The 25,673-nt window shown below is 34.9% G+C and overlaps 1 long non-coding RNA gene across 1 annotated transcript; it reads right to left on the reverse strand.

Moving 5' to 3' along the window:
• Nucleotides 1-1,228: 1,228 nt before the first annotated feature.
• LOC141568692 (uncharacterized) lies at nt 1,229-25,673 on the reverse strand. Its single transcript, XR_012491917.1, has 4 exons — nt 25,605-25,673; nt 17,407-17,430; nt 8,214-8,335; nt 1,229-2,227 (listed from the first exon to the last, which is right to left on the reverse strand). It is a non-coding gene; the product is annotated as an uncharacterized LOC141568692 (long non-coding RNA).

Genomic DNA, 25,673 nt, shown 5'->3' on the forward strand with positions numbered 1-25,673 from the left:
ATACTTCCTTAGGAAAAGCATATTTGTGCTGAAACCTGAAGCGTGAGTTGAGCTGCATTAGTGTGGGTCAAAGAAAGAATAATGAACCATAGTTAAGAACAGGGGGATGGTTTTAAAGGCAACATAGTGGGTCACATGGGTTGTCTTCTGCATTAGCTTGTGTGGATGGATATCTGAGACTTAAAGAACAATGTGCAAAACAAAACAAAACAAAAAGCGGTAGTGGGGGCTACGGGGGCTAGTATAGAAATCTGTAATAGCTGGCAACTGTGCTCCAAAAGAGACAATGTCTATTGTTTCCACATTGAAATAATTATTATCTATGGCTTTGTAGCTAAGGGGCACAGTGCTATTTCTTTAGGATCTATAGACGGTGAAGATTAGTGAACAGAAGGGCTCGCCTTTGGTAAGCAAGTCAAACAAGGATAGGGAAATAGTCAAGATGATAGTGTGACGATTGTAAATAGAATGTCCATAGGTACTCCCAGAAAAAGCTGGGAGAAATGTGAAAACTGTTATGTGGAAGATTAGAGTGGATGGTATAAGTGAAATCCTGCATTATGATTCTTATAGTAAGTTTGTTGGCATAACTTAGACACACAGTTTTCCCTTATGACCTGTAGACTTTGGGTTTCAGCTTGTTTTCACTTGCCCTCACCTAAAAATGCCTCTGGAAACTGGTACACCACTGTTTTTTTAGGAGGTGAAATTAATTACAGATGGGTTAAATGAACTAACAGAAAATTCTCCTCTAATTACTAGTATTTGGTTTTGTTTGGGGGAATACTTAATCCCTAAACATTGTTGGGTAACATTAACTAATTTTTCCATTACTCTCCTTACCAGATCCCAGTACATGGTTGACACTTTTAGATACCATGTAGGTTTTGCTGCCCTCATAAATGTGGCCCTATAGTAATAAGGAAACACATTCAACAAGATGCTTTGTCTAAAGTGGTTGAGATAGTTTAGTAAGTAGGGAGTGTCCATAAAGCAATGCATTAAATCTGTTATGTTCTAATTGGGTTCTTGTTGTTTCAGTCATTATCATAAATATCATACTAATGAATATTCTAGACTTGGAAAGCCATAGAGCCAAGGAAATTTATGAGAAAAATAACAAAGTCATGATAGTCAAAAAGTCAAAAAATAACAAATAACAAAGGCACAAACAGATAGAATGCTGACAAAGTATTCTGGGCTTTATCTGAAATTTTTATTTGCCCTGTCACATAAAATAGAATGTATCACAGTTATTTCATTTACAGAAGGCCCAGATTACAGGTAAAGGTTTCATTTTAATGAATGCCATCATAATGTCCATTCCTATATATCTAGGTAATTTTTACATTTCACTGGAAGTCCATAATAAATATATCTAATTGATATGGGCTCAACAGCCACTTTTGAAGTGATAAATTTATTTAATATATATATTCACATTTCTGAATATTTTAAATCATCTTTAATAATATAATTATTCTCTATACCTGTATCAGAATACATATACTATGTGAAATGTTCTTTTTTTTTTAAAGATTTTATTGGGGAACAGTGTGTACTTGCAGGACTTTTTTCCAAGTCAAGTTGTTGTCCTTTCAATCTTAGTTGTGGAGGGCGCCATTTAGCTTCAAGTTGTTGTCCTTTCACTCTTAGTTGTGGAGGGTGCAGCTCAGCTCCAGGTCCAGTTGCCGTTACTAGTTGCAGGGGGCACAGCCCACCATCCCTTGCAGGAGTTGAGGAATTGGTTGAGAGACCGTGCTCCAACCAACTGAGCCATTTGGGAGCTCAGTGGCAGCTCAGCTCAAGGTGCTGTGTTCAATCTTAGTTGCAGGGGGCGGAGCCCACCATCCCTTGAGGGACTCGAGGAATTGAACTGGCAACCTTGTGGTTGAGAGCCCACTGGCCCATGTGGGAATCGAACCGGCAGCCTTCGGAGTTAGGAGCATGGAGCTCTAATCGCCTGAGCCACCGGGCCGGCCCCAAATGTTCTTCTGAACGTAGCAATTTTAAGGTTATTTTTTCTTTCAAGCATGGTAATTAAGTGGGGAAGGTTTTCAAAAATTATTTTTATTTTCTTACTTTGTTTGTCCTGGTAGCATTTATAAAATAAATAGCTTCACATTTGGAACTAAACCATGCAGTGATTGATACTGAATTGCTTCCATTCTATGGTGATCCACATGGTTCAAACATTGAATCCTCTTCATCGGTGAATTTCCTGTACCTAGCACAGAACAATTGCTAATGTTAGTTGAATAATTTCAACAAACGTGTAAGTTCACATCTTTCTATGAACAGTAAATTATTTGATGGTAGGAACTTAAAAATGATGATTTCTTTCTGAAGTACCATGTTGCAAGCTTGGCTTAGTTCAGACATGGCATCATTAGTAAAACAACTGTGTTTTGTCGTCACACAAAACTGACAACAGATTGTGATGTTATTTGTTTCATCAATCCAGAGCAGACATACTTTGCCAATATGAACCAAATGGTGTGTAAATCCTTGGAATACTATCAACACAACATTTGGAAGCAGACATTATTAACACCAGGGCTACGTAACCCCTTCCACTTTCCCAAGAAATCACTGTTTGAAAATGAACTGCACACCTAATTATTGCAGATACCTTCTTCTATGAATTATAGTTATAGACTCATTTTTATAAGTTGATATACCTTAATAACTTTTTTATTTCCTTCCAACAATCTCCAGTTTTGGTCGAATTTACTTCTAAATAATTGTTTCATACAATCATCATTTCCCAACTGGATCACCAGAGCTCTGGACTTCAAGATGATCCTTCTCTTATAGACACTCCATGTGTAGCCACTGACCTTTTAAAATCACAGGTATGATGTCGTCATCTACCTACTTAATACATTTTATTACCCCCTCTCCCTTTACTCTAAGAATCAATTCCAAACATGGCTTATAGCAATCTTCATGGCTTGGTTCCTATTTATAGATATTTTATTTATTTAAAAAAGTACACACACACACACACACACACACACACACACACACACACACACACTAGTATAGTGCCAAAAAAAAGTATACACATTTTAAGAAAGGAAAACTGTATTAAAATTGTAATACTCAATATACACCGACAACAAAATGGAATGTAAGTCACATTTGACTTCTGCAATTACAAGAGGTGCTCAAAGTGGTTAACATCAGCATCCAGACACTTCTGATTATAGTGAACTACTGCTTCAGCAACGTTGACCAAAGTGGCCACTTGTATACATTTTTTTGGCACCCCCAGTAAACTATGCTATGATTAATAAGACACTATTTGTCGTCTGGGAGCTTATACTCTTATTATATATATGGACAAACAACCAGGAAATTACAACAGAGTAGGATAAGTATTATGAGAAAAGTAAGTGAAGATAAGTATAAGGTGCTGTGAAAGCAGCAAAGGGAACCACCTTACGTAATAATGGGAATGTAATAAGAGGATTTCTGGAGGAGATTTTAAAGAACCAGTAGTAGTTCATTAAGCCCAAGGCAGGAGGAACATCGAATTACCAAGAAGATGAGGTGACACATGCAAACACTGTAGTGCAGAGAATGGCTGGCATGCTTGGTTTAGTCTTAGCTGTTTTCCTTTTGGCGTAAATTGCTCACCAGGAGCAAAGTACTCACAGGTATCAGGAGTTCTACTTTTTATGAGGTCAAGCTCTATCTTTGAGAGTATAGTTGGGGAGTCGGCTTGGGTGTGGATGTCTGTCAAATTCTGAGATTTGATATTAGGAAGTCATTTGGATGTAAACTATGTCCTCCAACTTGGTCTTTACTAAGGTTATGCTGCAACTTTCCATTTGCCTTATCCCTCAATTTTTTCAAAATCTAAGTAAAACAGACTTTCTCAGAGACCTCCAGTAAAGTCTAATTTTTAAAAAGCACTTATTCTGTGCCTAAGCTGCACTCTGGCTGAATCAAAGGCTCTTCTTCATAAAGCGACACATGAACAGACCCTGAATTTCCTATATCTTGTTATATATTTTGCTTCAGCAGAAGGCAAAAAATTTGGCTCATGGTGAAGACAAAAAAGGGTTTAATTCCATCTACTGCAGCTTCTACTGGCTGGCTTGGTAGCAGAGTCTATGCATGAACTTGTACTTCAATATTTGTGTGTGCCTGATACATGACCATTTGGCTGAGTTCTAACTCACTGCCTTGCCTGTTGACAATCCCCTGGCAGTTCTCAGACCTGGACCATTTCCATGTTTGCTCCAAACATTTGTTTCGAGTTCTTTCCTGGTCCTCTTGAGACTAACTTTTCATATATCTGCATTCCATCACTCCCACACACCTGGCATAGTAAAATTGGAGACATCAGCTGTTATGTTGCTTTTTATAAAAGACAGAATGGCAGAGAGGGAAATACCAGGGACTTTACCACCAAAAAAATCTTGTTTGAATTATACCCAGTGTTTACTAGTTTCATGACCTTGCAGTAGTAATGGCAGAGCAGTAGTAATGGCAGCAACAAATTACTGAGTGTCTGCTATGTGCTGGACATTTGCTAAGATATGTTACTTCTAATATCCGTCAACCAGATACACAAACCTTACAAGGTAGGTATATCATCACTATTAGATGTGAGGAAGCCAAAGAGGCTATGAATGACACATGTAGTGTGCTTTAGCATAGTAAAAATGATTGCTTGTCTTGCCTTCCCATTTTAAATTTATTTTTATAATAGTTTTACATTTAAAAGGCTTAAAAATCATAATGGTAAAAAATGAATGCTCTAAGAAATCTTGGTCTCTTCCCTGTCCCCATTTATCTCATTCCCTATGACTCACTATACAAATTATTTTTTGTTTCTTATTTATCTTTAAACTATGTATTTATGCAAATATAAGCAAATATATATACATTCACACACATATTTTCCCCTTTTTTTAATGAAATGTGGTATAATGTTCTCTATAAAATATCACTGTCTTTCAGTCACTGAAGCCTAAAATCTTTGTGTCAACCTTGACTCCTCTTATCTCTAATTTCCAACATCTGATATTTTAAACGTTTAATCTTTAATAATCTTGTCTACCTTCAAAATGTAAATATTATGACCTCCCCTACTCTGGTCCAAACCACCATCATCTCTGCTCTGGATTGCTGCAATAATATCCTCCTCATTGGTCTCCATACTGTAGTGCCTGAACCTCCACCATCTATTCTCATATTTGTCAGAATAAATCTTTTAAATACTAAGTCAGATCATGTAATTCTGCCCCCGAACCAAAAAAAAAAAAAAGGAAGTGACCCCATTTAACTCTGAGTAAAATCAAAATTTATTACGCTGACATGTCTGTTATCTATTACTCTGTAACAAACCACCACCCCCAAAAAAAATAGTTAGTGGCTTAAAACAACAGCGATATATTTATTCATGATTCTCTAATTTGGACTGGGTTGAATTGGGAAGTTCTTCTGCTGGTTTTCCCTGGAGTCTCTCATCTGGCAGTTTCACTCGGAGTGTTGACTGTGATGCCTTGGTTCTTTTTCACGTGGGCTCTCCAGTAGGATCATCGGGACATCTTTACATGGCCTAGTTATTTTAATGTTTTCAGAAGAGCAAGTATGAAAGTGGCAAGGCCTCTTGAGGCTAAGATTTCGAACTCAGAAAACATCACTTTGCCACATTCTAATGCTCAAAGCAAGTCCAAAACTCCAACTTAGATTCAAGGTTGATAGAATACGCTTTATTTATTGATGGGAGGTTTCAATCTACCACAACTGGCCTATAAAACTTTCATGATCAGACCTCTGTTATCTCATCACTTTTTATTCTTCCCCACACTTGCTCTGCTATAGCCTCACTGCTAGTCTATTCATTAATCCTCGTGAAGACCAGGTAGTCTAGTTGAAGGGAGGTTTCCTCTGCATGGACCAAGGTCTGCACATGACTAATTCCCTCACTTCCATTAAATCTTTGCAGATATGTCCCCTACTTAACGAGATACACCCTTTAAAAATGTAATTTAAATTTGCAATCGAATTCTAGAAAGTTTATGAAAATGGAAAACAATGTAGCAGAACAAAGCTGGAAGCATCCATCAAAACTTATTATTAAGCTAATTAAAGGGACTGGTGTTGTATAGGAATGTGGAACTCAGAAACAGACCTACACACATATAATGACCTAAATTATGGTAAACTTGCTACTTCAGTTCAGTGGAGAAAGAAGGGACTCATTTAAAAATAGTGCTATTGAATATTCACATGGGAAAAAAATAAACATTGACCTGTTTTGCACACCATACCAAAAATTTAGTTTGAGATGGATCATACACACAAATATGAATGTAAGTCATACGACTTCCAGAAGCAAAAGGAAAAAAGAGGAGAATATCTTCATGGCCTTAAAGCATGTAATTATTTCTTAAGCCATAGGCTGGGAAAATATATTTATAATACATGAATCCAACAAAATGACTTGTGGCAAGAATATATAAAGAACTCTTCCAAATCAATAAGGAATAGACAAAGCACTTGAATAAGCACTTCACAAAAGAAGATATCTAAATAACCAATAAGCATATAAAACAATTTTATATCATTAGTCATCAACAAAATGCCCATGGAAACCACATTGGGGTGCCACTATACCCCACCAGAATGGATACAATTTAAAGAATTGACAATAACAACATTTTAAAAGATGTACAATTTGGAACCCTCATATATTGTATGTGAGTGACCATGTAGGCAATATAATAAATACTTATGTTCACCAAAAGCCCACATAGAATATTTACAGCAGCATTATTTGTAATCTAGCCATAATTGAGAAATGGATAAATTGTGGTGTCAATGGAATATTACATGTTGATGTAAAATAGGAAAACACTATTACTACACACAGCATGGAGGAAAGAATTCAGACACAAGAATAAAAACTGAATGATTCCAATTAAGTGAAGTTCAAAGCAGGGAAAATTAATCTATGACATTAGAGGTCAGAACAGTGATTACTTTGGGGGAATATTTTCTGCTGGGGGACACAAGGGATCATTCTGGGGTGCTGCAACCTCCCACTGCTGGTAGCCTTACTGTGCTTCATCATTTCTCATTGGTTTCCCTTAACTCCTCTCCCACTTTTATAACTAGTCCCTTCATTCATTTATCTCTCACCAATCCTTTTGAAGGATCCAATTATTTCTGACAGAGAGCTCACTGAGAGCACTGCCCTTGCCCACCCTAGACTGCTATTAAGACTCTCCCAGCTGCCACTAAAATCTCCCCCTCCCCAAGGTCCTACTTTGCCTGGTCCGTTGCTCCATGGGTCTCTGCAGTAGCTTAGAAAGGGGGTATCCCCACTCCCATGCTCAGCCAGTGAGAGTAGAGAGATTCCCTCTGTAGGCATTTTTTAGTTTTGTTTTTTTAAATTAAAACTCATTGGGGTGACAATGGTCAACAAAACTACATAGGTTTCAAGTGTACAATTCTATAATAAATCTTCTATCCATTGCATTATGTGTAGTCATTTTAAGGTCAGAGAGGTTTTGCTTAGTTGTAGCCAGGAACATGTTCTTTTCCCATAGAACATTATTCCAAAAGTGGGTATTCAAAATCTTAGATTTGATTTTTTTTCATGGTAATTTGCTCTTCTTATATCTTTTTGAAGTTATAGGAAAATGCCATATAAATTATAATCTAATATTGCAACAGAGATCTTTGTTTGAATAGTTATAAGTGCACTCTTTTTCTTATTTACATTAAGCATTCCTATTTGCAATATTAACATAGTTTAATCATTCTCAATTTGCTACATTTTACATGCTTTTGTAAATTAGTTTTACAGTGGGATTGGGGATAAATAAGCAATGCATGAAATACCTTAGTGATATATATTGGACCCAATATGTTATAGAATTAAACTATATATTTATTATAGGTTATCAATATAATTCCTGATCTAGTTTTTATTATTATTATTATTATTATTAGAGAGATTATATATCACTAACCACCATTAAACAATGATTCAAAGATTTTTTTCATGTGAGAAGCAATTCAGCTGGAAATCAATGCCAGCAATTTCATCGATCCTTATGCCTTATGACTTCAGAGTCATAACTACACTTACTACTTGTTTGGGTTGTTCGCTTTGTTGTCATACCCAGAGATGCATGGGTCTCACACATTTTGGTTCTACTACTTTAGAACATGAATGATTGTCTTACCTTTTTGACATACTCCCCAAAGTGATTTTCTTGTACGTCATGTAGTCTACATTTTAAGGTAGACCGTACCAAGTATGTTATCAAAATATGTTGAAAATCCTTCTAGCTGCTCTCACATGAATCTGAAACAGGAAAACAATGACAGAAATACACTTATTTATACAGACCGATTAATCTCGGTTATGTTTTTTCTGTTTTACTTAATCTCCACCTATTATTTTCCTTCTAATTCCTCCTCTTTCCCTCTTTCTCCTTCTCCTCCTCCTTCTCTTTCTCCTCCTCCTTCTTCTTCTTCCTCTTCTTCTTCCTCCTCCTCCTTCTCTTCCTTCTCTTCTCTTCTCCTCCCCCCTCTTCCTCTTCCCCCTTTTCCTTTTTCTATTTACTTATGCTTTTTCTCTTGCATGTTTCTGGTTTGTATTTCTATAAGCAAAAAAATTCTTATAGATTTCTTTACTTTATTGGAACAATCTAGAAACTTCTAACTGGGAAAGAATTGCTGTAGTCCAATCGCCAACTCTTTCCCCAATTAATTTACCTATTTTATTTCTCACTGTTGCAGGGGTTTGATAGGTGTCAGTCAGCTCTCTCTAATGGACAATTAATTTGCCCTAATGTTTTTCATTTCAAAGGGATATTAGCATTTTAATGAAAAAACTCACATAGATGATACGCCAATGTAAAGGAATTAATCCTATAAATGGAGGTCTCAAGTTCTGTGGCAAATCAGCTGGGACATTTTTCTTTACATGACCTCCTTTCCCTAGCACTCCTCAAATCTAACAGGTTGCTCATACTCAGTCTACAAGGATATTACCCATCTCTTTTCTTAGGTTAAGGATGCGTATAGATGCCAAACACGTTTTGATTGGAATACAGTCTAAGACATATTACCATGGTCAGTTATTTGCTATGCATAAGGCATATGTTAACTGTAATTTACTCACTAATAGAGGGCAGTTACAAGATTTGGATTAGAAAACCTGATTCTGAACTCTGCCTGTAATACCTCTCAACACAGAAAATACTATAGCTAGTTCTTCTCAATTTATAATTTTTAATAGTTTTGCAGGTAATTTTTATATCAAAAGCTTTCTGATTGATTGTCAAGAAGTCAACATGCTGTCTATTCCCAGTCAACAATTTAAATTGGTAATTAGAAAATTAGAGGTAAATAAGATTTCTGAAAATACATGTGTATACCTAGCTATCTGAAATTATTTCATTTACTACAACAATTTTTCTGCCACATAACTTTTAGCACATATTTATTTTAATTTGTGATATTCCTCTTATAGATTTAGGAAACTGAAGCCAAATAGTCTTTTGGGGGGTGGGGTGAGGAGTTGTCTCTATTTATGTTATAGAAGGAGGCTATATTTTCTATACTGATTATTTTCAAAGAAAGTATTATAATACACCATTTTCCAAGCCTTTAGTGTGTAAGAAATATCTACAATTCTGAATAAGCCAAAGAATATATTTATATTGTGTAAATGGTACAGTTGAAACCTCTGTGCACTGTACTCTGGAGCTCACGGAACAAAGAGCTCAATTTGGGCCAGAGGTGATTCTGAAGGACACACCAACCCCAGTGCATTTTACTAGAATGATTTTTACCTGACAGAGTAAGAGCTCTGTTGCAAGAAGTATAAGTGAAAATACTAATTAATTCTTTTCAAGATTAGAAAAAGTACTGATGACTTGTTTGTTCAAATTGATTGAACTTAATATAGCTAAGATATTTTAAAGCCTTAGGAAGCTAACTTCATTTTAAAAATTATTGTACATACTATTTTTCTTTCCTGTTTCCTTAATGACTAAGAGCAGGAGAGATTAGACTAGAGAGATTTAGAAAAACAAGTTGTTATCACACTAAGAGGCACCATGTTTTTTCTGCACTTGTTCAGGTTTCTAGAAAATTAACTACAGCAATTTACTGAAGCCATAAGCACAGAATTTTTAACAAGAGCAACCATAAAGATGCACCTTAAAGCATGGGATAAAAGGGAAGACTAGTGAACACCTCAATTTATGCTAAAGATTTTCCTTTGTGAATAAAAATGTGTTGATTAATTAACTGACTATGTTGGACAAAAAGGTAATAGAACTGAGTGAGAGAATTGGGTGCAGAGATAACAGCTCAGAACAAATCCATCAAAAAGTCGCACAACCATATAACCTGATAGTCACACATACCTATCACATGAGTTCAAATAGATATTGTTACTTAAGTCATTTATTTTCAACATTTTAAAGGATACATTTTAAAGCACATTTTTAAATCAACTGCTACTAATACCTGGGATTTCTTACAATCAGATTCTGTTTGTTGTTGTTTTTTTAAGTTAAAAGGAAATGTTCACTGTAAAATAAATAAAACACATAAAATATAAAGTAAAAGTGACTGCTCACTATTTAGTAACTATCATAGAAACCCATTATAACGTTTGAAATTGCTACAAGTATCGTTATCTAAGATGCCTGCTTGTTGAAATATGCATATAAAATATTCCAAAGAAATGAAGATGTAAGTAATTAAAACCAAAAAAAGTAGAAAATGGACTTTTGAATTATTTGCATATTGTTAAAGATTTAGTATTACTCTAGCTGCTCAAGCAAACATGTATATTACCTAAATATTTTGTTGCAAAAATAGAAGACTTTTTACACTCTGGTGACTTCTACCTGAAATCCCTGTGCCATTTCTCTTCTCATTCAAATTTCTCCAAGCTTCTGATTTTCAATAAAACGTTCCAGTCACTCCTAAATTTTATCACTTTACCCCCCTCCAGTAATCTCAATCTCAATCTCTCTCGTTCGCTCTCTCTCTCCCCCCCACCCACTCCCTTTAAAAACACCTAACATCGTACCAGAAAAAGGACTTGGCACTTAAAAGGCACTCAATAAATATTTCCTGAATAAAAGCGAAAATACAGACAACACTTTCCCAAATGATCTTATACACAACTGAGAGCAACTCCACCTGCTGGGGCCAGGACAAATATTATTCCTTCCTTTTTATATTGGCTATGTGAGGCTCAGACAGCTACACCTCACCCTGGTCATACTAGAAACAGCAAAGCCTGGGCTGGAATATAGATTTTGCACTTCTCACTTCTCTCCTACTTGTCCTTCAAGGTGGATTATTCAAATCCTAAGGTTGCATGCAATTATCTATTTTTCAAGAAGGTAGGTAGTCTGAGAATGTTCATTATACTGCAGGGTTTTTAGGCAATAATTAAATAACTTAAAACATTGCTTTATATGAAAGAAAAATAGATATATGAAGGGGAAGAATTCAACGTTTCCATGGTTTCAAAAAGTGTACATGAAAGATTGAGTCTAAACAAGCACATCCCTTATAGTGCTCTTTTCATCATTTGGACCAGAAGAGAACCTAGGAATTCCACACACAAAAAAATGCAAATACAAAAATAAGACCTAAAAAAGAAAATTACAATAATGAATCCTAACTGCCTGACAGGGAATAATTTGGGTGTAGGGTACCTGAGAAAGAGGCCCACCACAGCAGAGGGAATCCCGAGGCAACTCTAAAGCCATAAAAGACAATAAGGGTCAATAAGCAACAAAAATAATAATAATGGAAATACAGTTTTATGTAAAATGGAGTTAGCATAGTAAAGCTTTCCTTATGTTAGCAGTGAGGCAGAGAAGCGGATGGCCCTTTTTGCTGTGTGCTTCACTCGCATGTTTACAAGAGGGGAGCTACGTTTTGACAAAATGTACACTGTATGTGGAATTCCCGTCACTCTCCATTTAAAATTCAAAATAATCCAAATGCACAGAAAAGGGAAATAGTTAAATAAACTACAGTGTACCTAATTTATGTAACATTCTAGGACTTTCAAATGAACCATTTTACATAAAAACAAAATAAAACAAAGCCATATATCTGGATATGCACATATACACAAGCTTAAGTGGATTAAGAAAATCAGGAAGGGAACAGATGAAACTGTTAAGTGATTACTTGGAAGCACAGTGGAGGGTGGAGAAAGATGAGGGGATGACAGATGTAGGAGGATTTTCCACAACTTATTACAAATACATATATTTCTGTACTGTCTGAATTTTTTGTTTTTATTGTGTACTACTCTTATGATTAAAAATAAAACAAGGCAAATTGTCCATCATGAGAGTGTTCTGTAATGAGTGATAAAAATGTTTGTGATAATATTAATAATAATTACATTGCTTATATTAGTAACATTATTATTATACATAATCATTATGTATTATTAGTCGCATTTGTTAAGATTTTTGTTTGTGCTGAGGCACTTTGCTAATGAATATACATGCATAATTGCATTTAATCTTCAAAACCACTCTGGTACTATTGATTGTCATCTTTTTTTTATCCATGAGGATATTATGGTTTAGAGAGCTTAAATAATTTGCCCAAGGTCCCACAACAAGTATGTGGCAGAACAGGGCATGAGTCACAGGCCAAAATTATTTTTATTTTCCAAAATACTGCCTCCTAGGCTATTCTGGCTTTTTAAAGTTGATTGAGGACCAACCCCCTATCTTTAACAAAATTGTGTACTTACATATATACGAGCATTAAATAAATGTAACTTATGACTTGAAAAATGCGTAAGCAATTTCTACCCTACTTTGTTGGACATATTCTACACAAAATGAATAAATATAGATTTTTTAAATGGCACAATTTTTCTCTATTCTAATAATGTGGTAACAAAAATCAATTAACAGTTATATCTACACAAGACTGAACTAAAGTTGCCTTTTTTTCTATGACAGAGCATATTTTCAACCTATAGTTTCAACAGTGGATTAAATGTACATGCTTTAGAATTACACTGAATTTTTTGGGTTTTCCTAGATAAATAATGAGACATAGAATTAATGCTTTAATTTTCCTAAACTATTTAGTTTGTCTGTTCTTTCTCATAATAACACTTTAGTAATAAAATTGATTCCAAACTGTTCATCTTACCCACACTTAGTTGCAATGTGTGATATTTGTTTTTTTCTCTTCTAAATATGTGCATTGCTTTAGAAAAGCAATAAAGAAATATTAAAAACATAAGTTAAGGCAAACACAAGTCTCTGGAGGATTTTCTAATATTAGATTTCAACGCATTTTAAATGAAGAACATGTTTCAGACTGAATAGAACCAAATAATGGAAAAGAAACAGCCAATTTCTATTCAACCAGTGGCCCCAAGTTCAGGTTCAAATATTTGAGAAGATACTGAATATTGAGTCATCAATGAGACTTCTGATTACTGGATCCTTTTTTTCTTCTTCTTTTTCTTTTTTTTGCCCCATGAATTTGCACAATAGAACCAGTAATTTTTTTCACAAGCATTAATTGAATGTGTTTTCCTTTCAAAACAGTGAGTTTGCAACTACAATGAATGCATATGTGTACATTGTTTCCTTGATATTGATGATTGGTTTCCACTGCATGGTCTGTTACTCGTTGAGCTCCATGAAAAATCTGTTGGTTGGATGGGATTAGGAGTTACACCTCTGGTGCTCGACCAGCACCCCGTAAACCAGTTACCAGAGATTTACATGGATGACTTTGGTCTCATTAACTGGAAACTAAAAACTTCCCAACAGCATGACTATCTTCATTAGGATCACCCTCTCCTTGGAAAGACGGGTGCTTTTTTTCTCTTTTCCCTTTGCATTTTTTTCTTATATTTTTCTATCTCATCTAGGTGGATGGGAAATATATCTGATATAGTTCTCTTTAAATAAACACTTCCTTTAGTCTTCTCTGATAGAGTATCATTTCCCCAACTTTTTCTGAATTTATAAGACCCCCAAAAGAATATTACATCAAATTTTAGTTTGATGAACGAGCTGAATGTACTGAATTATATATTGTGGGGGTTGAGGGAAAAAAAAATCAGACTTCTCTTTTTTTATGCCTTCCTCATTCACTTCCCCATTTTCTGGAATAAAAGATCCAAAAATAAAAACAAATTAAAATTATACTTTATATTTTAAAAAGAGAGTTTAGAATTTTAAAGTAGGTGGTAGGGGGGAGAGAGAAAAGGAGATAACTTCAGGGACCTGAAACAATGATTGCTCATTACTTTGTATTGCATTTCTGTGTTGTAAGAGTATTTACCTACGAGCCAAAAGCCTGTTCAGCCATGTGTCAATATTGATACTTACTTCATATTGTTAATTCATTTCCAAGGTCTGGAGATAAGAGAATAGTATAAGAAGCAGGCTTATACGGGAACAAAAAAAAAATCAACAAATATTTTTTTGAAAATGTAATTTTCAAAAAATTTTAGGAATCCATTACTATTTGATTTTCTAGAATCTGTGTATAAATTGGCCAAAAGAATAATGCGTTAAGTATGTGTGCATGGGAGAGCTGCTCAGAGAATGCCTCTCAATCTGTGATCATGGTATGCAGACTAGTATGGGATTAAAATGGGTAGGTGCATCTGTCTTCTGTCTATATGTCACTAGAGCATCAACCTAGGTTGTAACTTGAGACAAGTTGAAGACACTTCAGTATGTTTTAAGGAATTTAAGGAAGGGGGCAGGGCTATCCATGAAATACTATGGTAATCACTGATGATTGCTATAGCCTGGTAATGGGCACATGGAGGTGTGTCAAACTATTCTCTCTACTTTGGTGTATATTTGAGATTTCTTAATATGTAAAGTCTCTCCTCAAAAAAATTAATAGGAGGTATCTATCTGGCTATTGGACTGAGAATACATTGGGAGATTGGAAGAAGGAAGTTCATGGATTATCATGGTCATTTACACATGCTACTGGTGGTGTTAATGGAAATTGGTTAGATTCTGGATATATTTTGAAAGAAGAATCAATAGCATGTGGGAATGTGGGTGTGAGAGAAAGAGTAGACAGGAGTTTGGGGTCTGAGTGGAAAAATGTAGTTGCCATTTAGTGAAAAGCACAGGAGAAGTTTTCAGATGTGAGAAAGATGTAGCGAAGCCTTGGACGTAGTGAGCTTGAGATGGTTATTGGACAATCAGGCAGGGAGTTGGCCATATGGGACCAAAGGCTGCACTATCTTTCAGATCAGCATTAAGAACAATGTTCTTAGGCTGAATCTGTTCATTATGCGACCCAAATCTTTATACAGATTGACGTTTCCCTGCACGGGCAAGGTCTAGGAAATAATCAATGCCATGGTCTACACCTTTCCTTTATGCAGTTCTTGAGGAAATTAATGGACACTGAGCAATACTTGCCTCAAGGTATTTTGACTACACTTTACTTTTATGAACAGAAAAAAGCATCAGAGAATTGCAGAATGTTAAATTAGTCAGGAAAGCCACATTTATTTCAAAATGTCCAAACACTGCAAATATCTTCATTCCATATCTAGACGTGCTCATATTTCTTAAAACTGATTTTGCAAGTACTACATTAAAACCTTTAAATTACATTTAGTAATAATTTTAAATAATATATTTGCTAATCGGAGTTGTGCCTCACTTTGACCACATTTAATCAAAAATCCAAATTTATTACATATTTTAATTATGAAATATTTACCAACTTCACAAATTCAGTATTCTTTGTTGTTGTAAAAATTAAAAAATAATATTAATATAATAGTATCAATAAAGAATGTTTGAAAAATACATCTTCCTAGTGAAATAGCTTCATCTGGGAAATTGATTTTATCTTTGCCCAATCACAGATTTTTTTTTCTTAGTTCCAATCATAGTATGATATGATTTTGTAACCCACCTGTTCTTCCAATAACATAAAATAAACATACTTACATAACCTTCTTAATCATTATTTTTGGTACAACATAACCTTGAGTAAAGTAAATATTGCATGAACAAGTTTTCTGTCAGATATTTCTGTTGTTTATCATTTTTCTCTAATATTAAAAACAATGCTATACACATGCATTCACATACACACACACACACATACACTCATGCAGAAAATTTTAAAAATTCCTTGAGATGATTTTCTTTAGCGTTTATTTTCCATACTGCAATTAACAGTTGTAAAACTGTTCTGAAATTATCAAATTATTTTCTAAAGTCATGATAATTTATATTTCTTATAGGAATGCCTGTGCACCAACTTGACTGTATTTTGCCAACTTTGGGTATATCCTTATTTTAGGAATTTTAGGTATTAACCCATTGTTTTAGTTGTATCTATATGCTTAATTGTGAAATACAAACTTTTATGATGATGATGATGTTTTTTCTTGATTTATCTCAGCAAGATTATCTATTGGAGCTTTAATGTTATTTCCTAATAACTTACATGCTCCCTTTATATTAACTTTTGTCTGTTTACAGTGATATTTTTCCAATTTACAATATTTTAAATTTAGCAAGAAATTATTTATTTTAACAAAGAAGTCATAGTTAGCTTTCTTAATCATGAGAAACATGGACCTACTGAAATAATATCTATATGTGTATATATGTGTGTGTGTGTATCTATATATCCACAACTTTACATATACCCAACAACTGTAAAAATGTGAAATATACACTCTACTAGATTATCTATTACATAAATTTAGCTCAACAATCAATTATTATGATAATGGCTGAAAGTGATGAACGCTTTTTAGGTGTAAATCTCTTTGATGTGGTAAAACTCATTTAATTCTCACAACAACCCTCTGAGTTAGGTATTATTATAACTAAAAATGTCAACGTCCATAGCCAGTCACTGAAGATAGGTCATTACACTTTGTGGATACGTAAGCACTTAAAGAATAATGAGACAGACAATACAAAAGTCATTTCCTCTAGAGGAAAATGTTAAAAGGACTTTTACTCTAGCTAGTCAATCTTTTGTACATAAAGAAAGGAAGCAGAACTTGAACTGCAGGAATCCTGTTCTTTTCTTGTTAGGTGTACTGGCCTTTGAGCAAGCACCACCCCTCGCCCCCATTTCAGTGTTTAACACAGTAATAGCTGTTTCTCCAGTGTCTTCATTTACTGATGCTTTACTTTGTCAGCAGTAGCTGATGGGCAGTTGGCAGAGATGTTAGATATACTCTAAATGAGAATCTTGGAAAGATTTTGAGGTCAGCCATTTGCCATATAAAATATTCTCATTGGGGCTCTTCATTTTCTGTTTATAAACAAAGCTCCCATGCAGATTGTTCTTACTTAACAATTCTCTTTCTCTGGCTTATCTGGAATGGAAAGTACTGACCTCAGAAATGACTGCCACTGAGCCCTGAAAGGAAAAGAAAGAGAAAATCAGATTTGGATCTCTTGATGTCACTGGGAGTGAATGTGAAATGCACATTTTTAACTAGGACTTTGGCAAACTTGTCAGATAGCAAACTCCTTTAAAATAAATAGCTCTCTAAAGCACAAACTAATTTACATAGATAAAATTGCTTAAGACCTATTTTGTTGGTAACATTTGCCAAATACTGTAATCCAGAGTCAGATGTTTATAAAATATATTCTTTGAGACTGAAGTTCATGCTATTCTGTTTCTTTCCTTTGGCTGAGAACATGTTGGATACTTTTGCAGTAAATAGAATTAATTATTATTGATCAAGTACCGTTGGCATATTCTGTGCTGTACACAACTTAATTGAGAAGATGCAGTTCTTGCCCTGGATACTTTCTATCCTGTTAGACAAAATGATGACACACTTTGTATGTATCTAGTCCCGATGGTATTTGTGTCCTACAGTGTGATGTAAGATTGTCATTTAATGTGGTTCACGACCATAGTTTCCTTTGCTAGATGATTGCTAGGTGGTGTTCTAGGGACATACGCTGTGTGGAGAGTATTGAAGGGTAAAACAACAGTGTCTGAGGTTCATACAAGAAGATACTGGGTCACAAGTGATGTAACCAAAAGTGGGTGAGAAAAACAACTTGCCAAAGTGAAAAGGAAACATCAAAGATTTGGAGCAAAGAGAAGGGTAGTTTACCCACAGGAGGATGAAGCAAGAAAAGTCAGGTTCAGAGGTTATTACTTAGTTTTAAGCAAAGTAAATGCCAAAATGTATGAGAATTTTGACAAGTTTTGACTTCGGCAGAATTTCAGATGAACTTGGTTGAGTACTGTATCCTGAAATGTGTACTTTACCTAAGAAACACTGAATATCCACATGTTTGTGATTTTCTTAAGTTCATTCACCTGCTTCATTTTCTACTTGATTACTTCTGCCCATTATGTAAAAATAGCTTCATTCAAAAATGCTAAGAATGTTACACAATTCTCATCATTTTATAATATTTCAATTTCCATGATGGAGATTGAAAATATATTGTTAAAATTTAATTGTTATTTTTATCAAAACAATGTGTGCTTAGTTAGAAATGCAAACAGCACTGTAAGTGCTGCAATGGAAATCAGAAGTCACACATTTCCATCACCAATGGCTACTCCCAAAGATGGTAAACAATAATTTTCACAAGTGCTAAAATCATAACTCATTCAGATATAACATGAACATATATCAAATATTTTATTTAACTCATTAATTAATGAGGAAACCAGTGTAAAAAAATTCCCAAACCAGACAAATACATAAGACCATCAGAAATAATTTGCATTACTACACGTTTTCTACACACTGCCTCTATCTCTACAGGGTGTATAATAGCTGAAAGACAATGAAGGGCACGACTGAATCTTACAGAATCCTATAGAATCTCAGAACTCAGAGGGATATGCTGTACACAATGCAATATTCACTACTGACATCACCTGGGGATTCTTTGGTCCATGTCAGAGTCTTTTATGATGTTCCCTTACAGAGATAACCACTTTAATCTGGTAGCTGTCCTACTATTTACCTCTGTTTTAAAATAGCATACTTGAACTGTTCATTCATAATTGCTCAAGTTTAGATACTAGTTTTTGACTTTCTATAGAAAATGGAAATTTAACTCTTGTACATCACTCCTCACATGTTTTTATTTGCCTATCCCAATCATTACATTAAAGATTTAATTCATTTTTTAAAATTTATATTTATGAGGACTGTGCAAGTCCTGTTTGTTGCTGAGTTAAGTAGTGGAATATAATGCATTTCCTTTCTTGTGCATTTTTTTTTTTTTTTCAGTTTACCTGTAGCTAATTGTTGCTGCTCCTTCTCTTCCATTTTCTTCTTTATTTCCCCTTTCTCCTCCTCCTCCTCCTTTTTTCTCTGTCTTTTTGTTTAGCTTTCTTTAACTACTTTGGCTAAATCTTCCCAAACTTCCAATAGCTTATTATTTAGTTTTAATTTCTAATTTTCTACCCAGTTAAATTTGCCAGTTAATTTAAGGGTCTTCTTTCTATATTTCTCCTCCTTCCTTCTCCTCTATACCATTATACTTCTTTTATTATTTTATTTTTTAAAAGTCTGAATACATTCCTCTTGGAGGCCTCCATCTTCACAACAAATTTGGGCTGATGGCTTTTTAGGTTGCCATACCACTGTCATTCTGGCACTTCTCTTCACAGAATACCTAGGAATTTACTTTATCCTGTTTCCTCTGCTAGATCCTCCACTTCCGGAGGCCCATGACTTCTTCTCTATTCATTTATACCTTTGATTTCACAAAGCCCATCGTCCATTAACTTCCCAACAAAGGGTACATGGGAGGTAAAATTTTGAGACTCTGTACCTCTGACGACTATAATTAGTCTACCTTTATATTTGATTGCTAGTTTAGCTGAATGTAGATGTCTAGGTTTTGAAGTCATTTTCTTTAATAATTTTAAGGCATTGCTCTAGTATCTTCTAGATTACGATGTAATTGTCAGGATAGCTGGTTCTATTCTTATTCCTCGTCCTTTGTGTGACCTGAGTTTTCTGAAAACTTTTGAAAAATCTTCAATTTGTTTTAATATGTCTAACGTTGTACCTTGGAATAGGTCTTTTTCTCCTTCAATGTCAGAGCACATAGTGGATTCTTTTATTCTGGAAATAGACATCCTTTAGTTCTAGAAAATAAACTTGTATTATTTCTCTGATAATTTTCACCCTTCTGTTTTTATTCTTCTTACTTTTCAGAATTGCTGTTATTCAGATGAAGGATCTCATGGAAGATCCTCTAAGTTTCCTATCTTCTCTCTGCAATTTTATATGTGTTCCTCAACTTTATTTGCCAAATTTTATTGACTTTTAAAATTTTTGCCATAGTGATTTTAACACAAGAATTCTCTTCCTGTTTTTGTTCTGATTTTCTATATCATCTTCCTTTTTTCTTTTTATAAATACAATAGCATATCTATCAGATAATATTGGTTATAATATTGACTCTTTCTTCTGTTGTTTACGCTTTCTTTTTAGTTCTTTGGTTGTCACTGTTTTATCTATCTCTTTCATGTCAGAAGTTTTCCTCAAATGTCTGGTGGCCTCAGGCTGAATTTCATCATCAGGACTAAGGGATGATAATCCTGATGGAAGCACTGTGTGCATTGAACGAATTAATATTGTTTATGTTCCTTGAAGTCAGGGATGGTGTATTTTTTTCTAGAAATTCTACCACCTATGGGAGTGCTTGGTAAATGTTTGTCTCTAACATATAGAAAAGAGCTCTCTTTGGAGGAAAGAAAAAATAATAAAAAGGAAAATAGCAAAGGACATATGGGCTAAGGTAACTACCATGGTTTCTTTTTAGTAAAAAGAGAAAAGAACTTTAAAACATGGAGAAAATTGACCAAAATAAAATCTTAAATAAATCTTGCTATAAATCATGAAACTCCCGCATACCAAAAAAATATTATAAACAACTTTTTTCCTAGCATTTCCAGACTCCCTTTGAGTCATTTCTCATTTTGTGTGTAAGTCCTGCCATTGATCCCATTGCAATTGTGCAATACCCTTCTCTCTCCTCCCCAAAACTTTAGCTCATTAACAAAAAAGATTAATTATTTGTACTTTTGCATTTAACTTGTTCACGTATCTTATTAGGTTAGTTGTCATTTAAACTGTAATGTTTCTTCTGAAATAAAGGCTTAGCTTTTAGCTGAGGAATATAAAACTTTTAGGGGAGTAGTGAGACAAGCATTTGGAAGAGTACAGGACCCTTTCAGGTCCTTGAAACTATCCTATGTCATGCAGTACTTACTTTGCCTACATGTGACACTGATGATACATAGAGACATAAACTGTCCAAGGAGATCTCTGAGGCAGAAAGGAGCCATTCCTACCCATGTTGATAATGCACCTCAGAAGAAGAGGTCATTTTTAAAAAATGCTTTTTTAAATGCATTTTTTCTTTCTCAACATTAGATATCCATAAACTTCTTCTTTGAAAAAGATCATTTCAGAAAATGAATAACAAAATTAAGAAATACCATAAAAGACTGCAAATGAGCTGGTCCTTTAGCCCAGGTACTATAGAAATATAAATACTAAGCAGAATGGGATCTTAGAAAAGGAAGACAGTAAGGTGCATCACCTATCCCTAAACCAACCAGAGAGAATAAAAAGATTTAGATATAATCTGACAGGGGAAAAATTAGGAAAGTCGAAAGAAAAGTGGGTAGAACACATTTGCTCTGAAGATAACAAGCAAAATTTCTCAGGGAAATACTAAAACATCATGTCCTGGAAAAAGTACAAAATTATTCCGAAGAACATGTTTGAAATTGTACAATATGAAGTAATATTGTCTTGAAGATAAAATGAAAGAAAATGTATTCACTCATTTTCCTCTTATAGTTGTCATATGATATTGCAACTTGAGAATATAAAAGCTTGAGTGCTTTTTCTGAAATGGCCACTTCATCACTGTGCCTCTAGATGTTTCCCTTGGCCTCCCATTTCCACCATGTGAAGAATCAGAAGGGGAGGGGGAATGGAAGAAGGATGTGATAAGTGGGTTAAGGAAACCTAACTTGTTTGTTATATTTATCTTCAAGCATAATCCTTGGAGAGTTACATTCAAAACGGGAGAAATATGTCTTCTGCATATAGAATCCCACCAGGCTTGCCCTCTATTTCATTGTGAATACAAATCTGGGAGTGTTAACATGCAATTCCAAACAAATATTTCAACTGTAGAACTATTGGAAGCATTTATTTTTGTTGTTTTGTAGAAAGAAGTCCTGGGGGAGAAGTTTTGCAAAAGTCATTATGGAGAAATCTCAGTAGTATATTTATCACAATATTATCTATCAGAGCAATTAGCATCCTTTCACAGATCTCCTAGAACTTGCCTTCTGATCTCAATTTGCTCTTTCTTTACCAGACTTTATTCTAACTTCATAGATGCTTGAATCTTGTTTAGAAAGTAAGTCCCATTCTGACAAAAATTTCTTTTATCATTCTCCTGGAAAGAAGAAACTCTTTGGGTTGCCACTGGGGTGGTACCTATCTCTTGTTTTACATATTCTTTTGCGTATGTCTTTTAGTTATTCTGTTCATTCATCCTTTTAGCTGGGGGGAAGGCATGCAGCAGGGATGGTAGAGGGAGGGAAGTTTTATTGGTTGCATATTGGCTTAGCATCAGCTGCATTGTGTTAGATATCAATACAGGTCCCTGTCCAAATATTTTACAGAGGATCTATTAACACTTAAATTACACCAGCAGCAAGTATTTTCTCTACATTTGATATGACCACCATGCCATGATAAAAGCCAGAAAACTCTTAAGCGTACTGAAGATATACAAGGGCTAGAACGATGGAGCCCAGCATTATGAATACATTCTAGGAGTTTTGTGATGTCTTCTTATCACAGACTTAATTATTAATGGGAAAGAGAGAAGAATTAACCTGGATCTAAAAGCTGGGGATCCAGGAAATTATGTATTGAGAAAATGGCATGCTTTTGAAAGATGAGATATTTGCCAAGTAGAGTCTATTCTGGGCAAAGAAAATGGTGTTAGAACAGCAAGGAGGCATGAAAGAGCATGGCACACTGAGGGAAATGAGAGCAGTTGGATGAGGCTGGAAAGCAGAGTACAGGAGGCAGCTGGCAATAAAAGAGGCCGAGTAACTGAATGAGGGCTGGATCAGGCAGTTCTTCATAAGCTGGGTTACTGGTATGTTAAAACACTGAAATACTTTCAATTGACAAGCACATATATAATAAAATCACGTTATATATGTAATTATATATGTAACTATATTATATATGTAATTATAGAGTTTATAATATAGAATTAGCTCATTTAGAAAATAAATTGAAATTAATTTTTTTTAGTTTATATTGACTAGCAGTACTATAAGATTGTTAAATATTTTTAATATCCCTTGTGCTTAGGCAAACTAGGAGTAGGGTGGTTGAGCCACCACCATGTCAGCATTTTTCTCTTAAACACAGTAATATGTGTACCGGTAACCCCTCAAATCTTTATTTTGGAGTGTTTGTAAAGAAAAGCGATAATCGCCCACAAAACTGTCCCATCCCTGACCTGCTTCCTTAGGATAAGCGTGTCTAACTTTTTCTGTTCTTAAGTGATAGAATAACTACTCATCCAGAAAGAGGGTTTTTTTTTCATAGTTATTAAAATATGTAAAATGATTTCATGTCTGTATCTCAAAGAGCTAAAACCTCTCATTACATCATTTCTTAAGTAAATACAACATGAAAATAGGCACACAGAATTTTGTTGATCAAAATTTAGGGCTAATGGAAATCAATATGTGCCCTAATTTCAGAGTGAACTAACATTTCCTGAAGGTCTATTGTGGACCAGAAACTACATGAATCATTTTGCATTTGATATCTTATTTAATACTTGTAAATATCACATAATCTGAACTTTGTGTCACATAGAAAGATCATAAAACTTGTTCATTATGCAGTAAGCCTTTACTGGATTGTCAGTCTATCACCTAATTAATTTTTTTAAATTGTGCCAGCTTCCACCTCTATCCACATGGTCAAAGGATGTATCCACAATTGGTTATTGTAACTCCTCTTCCCAAGACGCTAATCCTGCTGGAGAACTAGACCCCTGCTCTCCCTCCTGCCACTTGTTTGCCCAGAACTGGACACTGTTCCACAGCTGCTACATGAATGGCAGGAGCCTGCCACATTTGGGCGATTTCCTCACATTATTACCTCTTCTCTTGAATTATGAAGAGAATTTGCTTCTGGGATTTCTCTCTTGACAGTCTCTGTTCACGCGATTGGACATGTTTTATGTTGATGATGGCAAAACAGCTCAGCTGAGGATCTTTTTTTATCACCCAGGTAGTTTTCCAGATCTAACCTGTGTAGCTGGGTTTCTTTCTTTTGATCTGTCCCATATCATCCACTTAATTTTTGCTTCTCCCAAGGCCCTCTTAGGTCACAGAAACTGACCTACAAGACTACATCACATTGAAACTCACTTGTCTCATCAAGCAGAAACTGCCACTTCTCAAAATCTATTGTTTTGCTTATCGTTTCTCACAACTAATGATCATTTTCATTGACAGTAAACTTCTTTCAAAATTGTTGATTTTTCACTTGCTTTTTAATGGACTAGTCTTCTTTTTCTGTGAGAAGTTCTGATGATACATTGGGGTTTGTTGGTTAACACATTCCCATCAGAGTTTGTTAACCTAGAAGAGGGTATTTGTTTTTGGATATGTGTGTGTGTGTGTGTGTGTGTGTGTGTGTGTGTGTGTACACTGTGCATATCACATGGTCCCTTTTTTACTTTAAGCTTCTAAAAGACAGCAGTTTTATGCATTAAATGATGCATCATTTATATGATGACCCCAACGCACAAGATTAGTATTCTTATCCTGGCTCTACCATTAGATTCCGTGTGTCTGTTAGTATGTCTCTTACCTTCCTTTGACATGAGTTTCCTTGTGTGTAAAACAAGTTGTTTTTCCTCCTAATTTTCTTCTAGCATAAAGTCCAATCCTTTACCATAAAATTGTTTCCCCAAAATATCTTTATGAGCACCATCAAACCAGAAGGCTTGAACACCAACTCATAACTCTGGTGGTTAAATATCAAGCCGTTCCTTTATTCACATGTTTCTTTTAAAAGTATCTCATTTTTGGAGCTCAGAGTCAGTTCCCCTTTTGTACCCTGTGGTTCAAGAACCATAGTGTTAGTTTTGCTGAGCTATGAAGCAAGTAACTCACAGGGTTTGGGTTAACTGATAAGCAATAAGTGAAGTTGTTGGTGTGGAAAAAAAAAAAGTTTCTCCTTGATTGCCTCATGTAAAATCCTCCTAAGAAAAAAAATTCAATCTCCAGACAGGCTGGTATAAAGAACTTTGGTCAAAACAAAAACACCTGCCTTGGAACCAGCTGAACAGATTGTGCAGTTCTTCTTTGTGACAGCTGTGAGAAAGAGGCTTGGAAACTGCTAATTCAATCAAGAAATGTTTAATGCAATTTGACAGATTTCCAATATAAATCGGGCTATGTCGCTATTTGGAAAAAGAAAAAAATACCAAGCACAGAAACTCATAGCTTAAGGAATAGCAGCGACATACTGAAATTTTTGCTGGAGCTCCTGATGAAGTGGAGAGTTAATAGATCTGGTCTCCATCCAAAGCAAATCT

Source organism: Rhinolophus sinicus, linkage group LG02 (genome assembly GCF_036562045.2).
Source record: "Rhinolophus sinicus isolate RSC01 linkage group LG02, ASM3656204v1, whole genome shotgun sequence".
Classification (NCBI taxonomy): domain Eukaryota; kingdom Metazoa; phylum Chordata; class Mammalia; order Chiroptera; family Rhinolophidae; genus Rhinolophus; species Rhinolophus sinicus.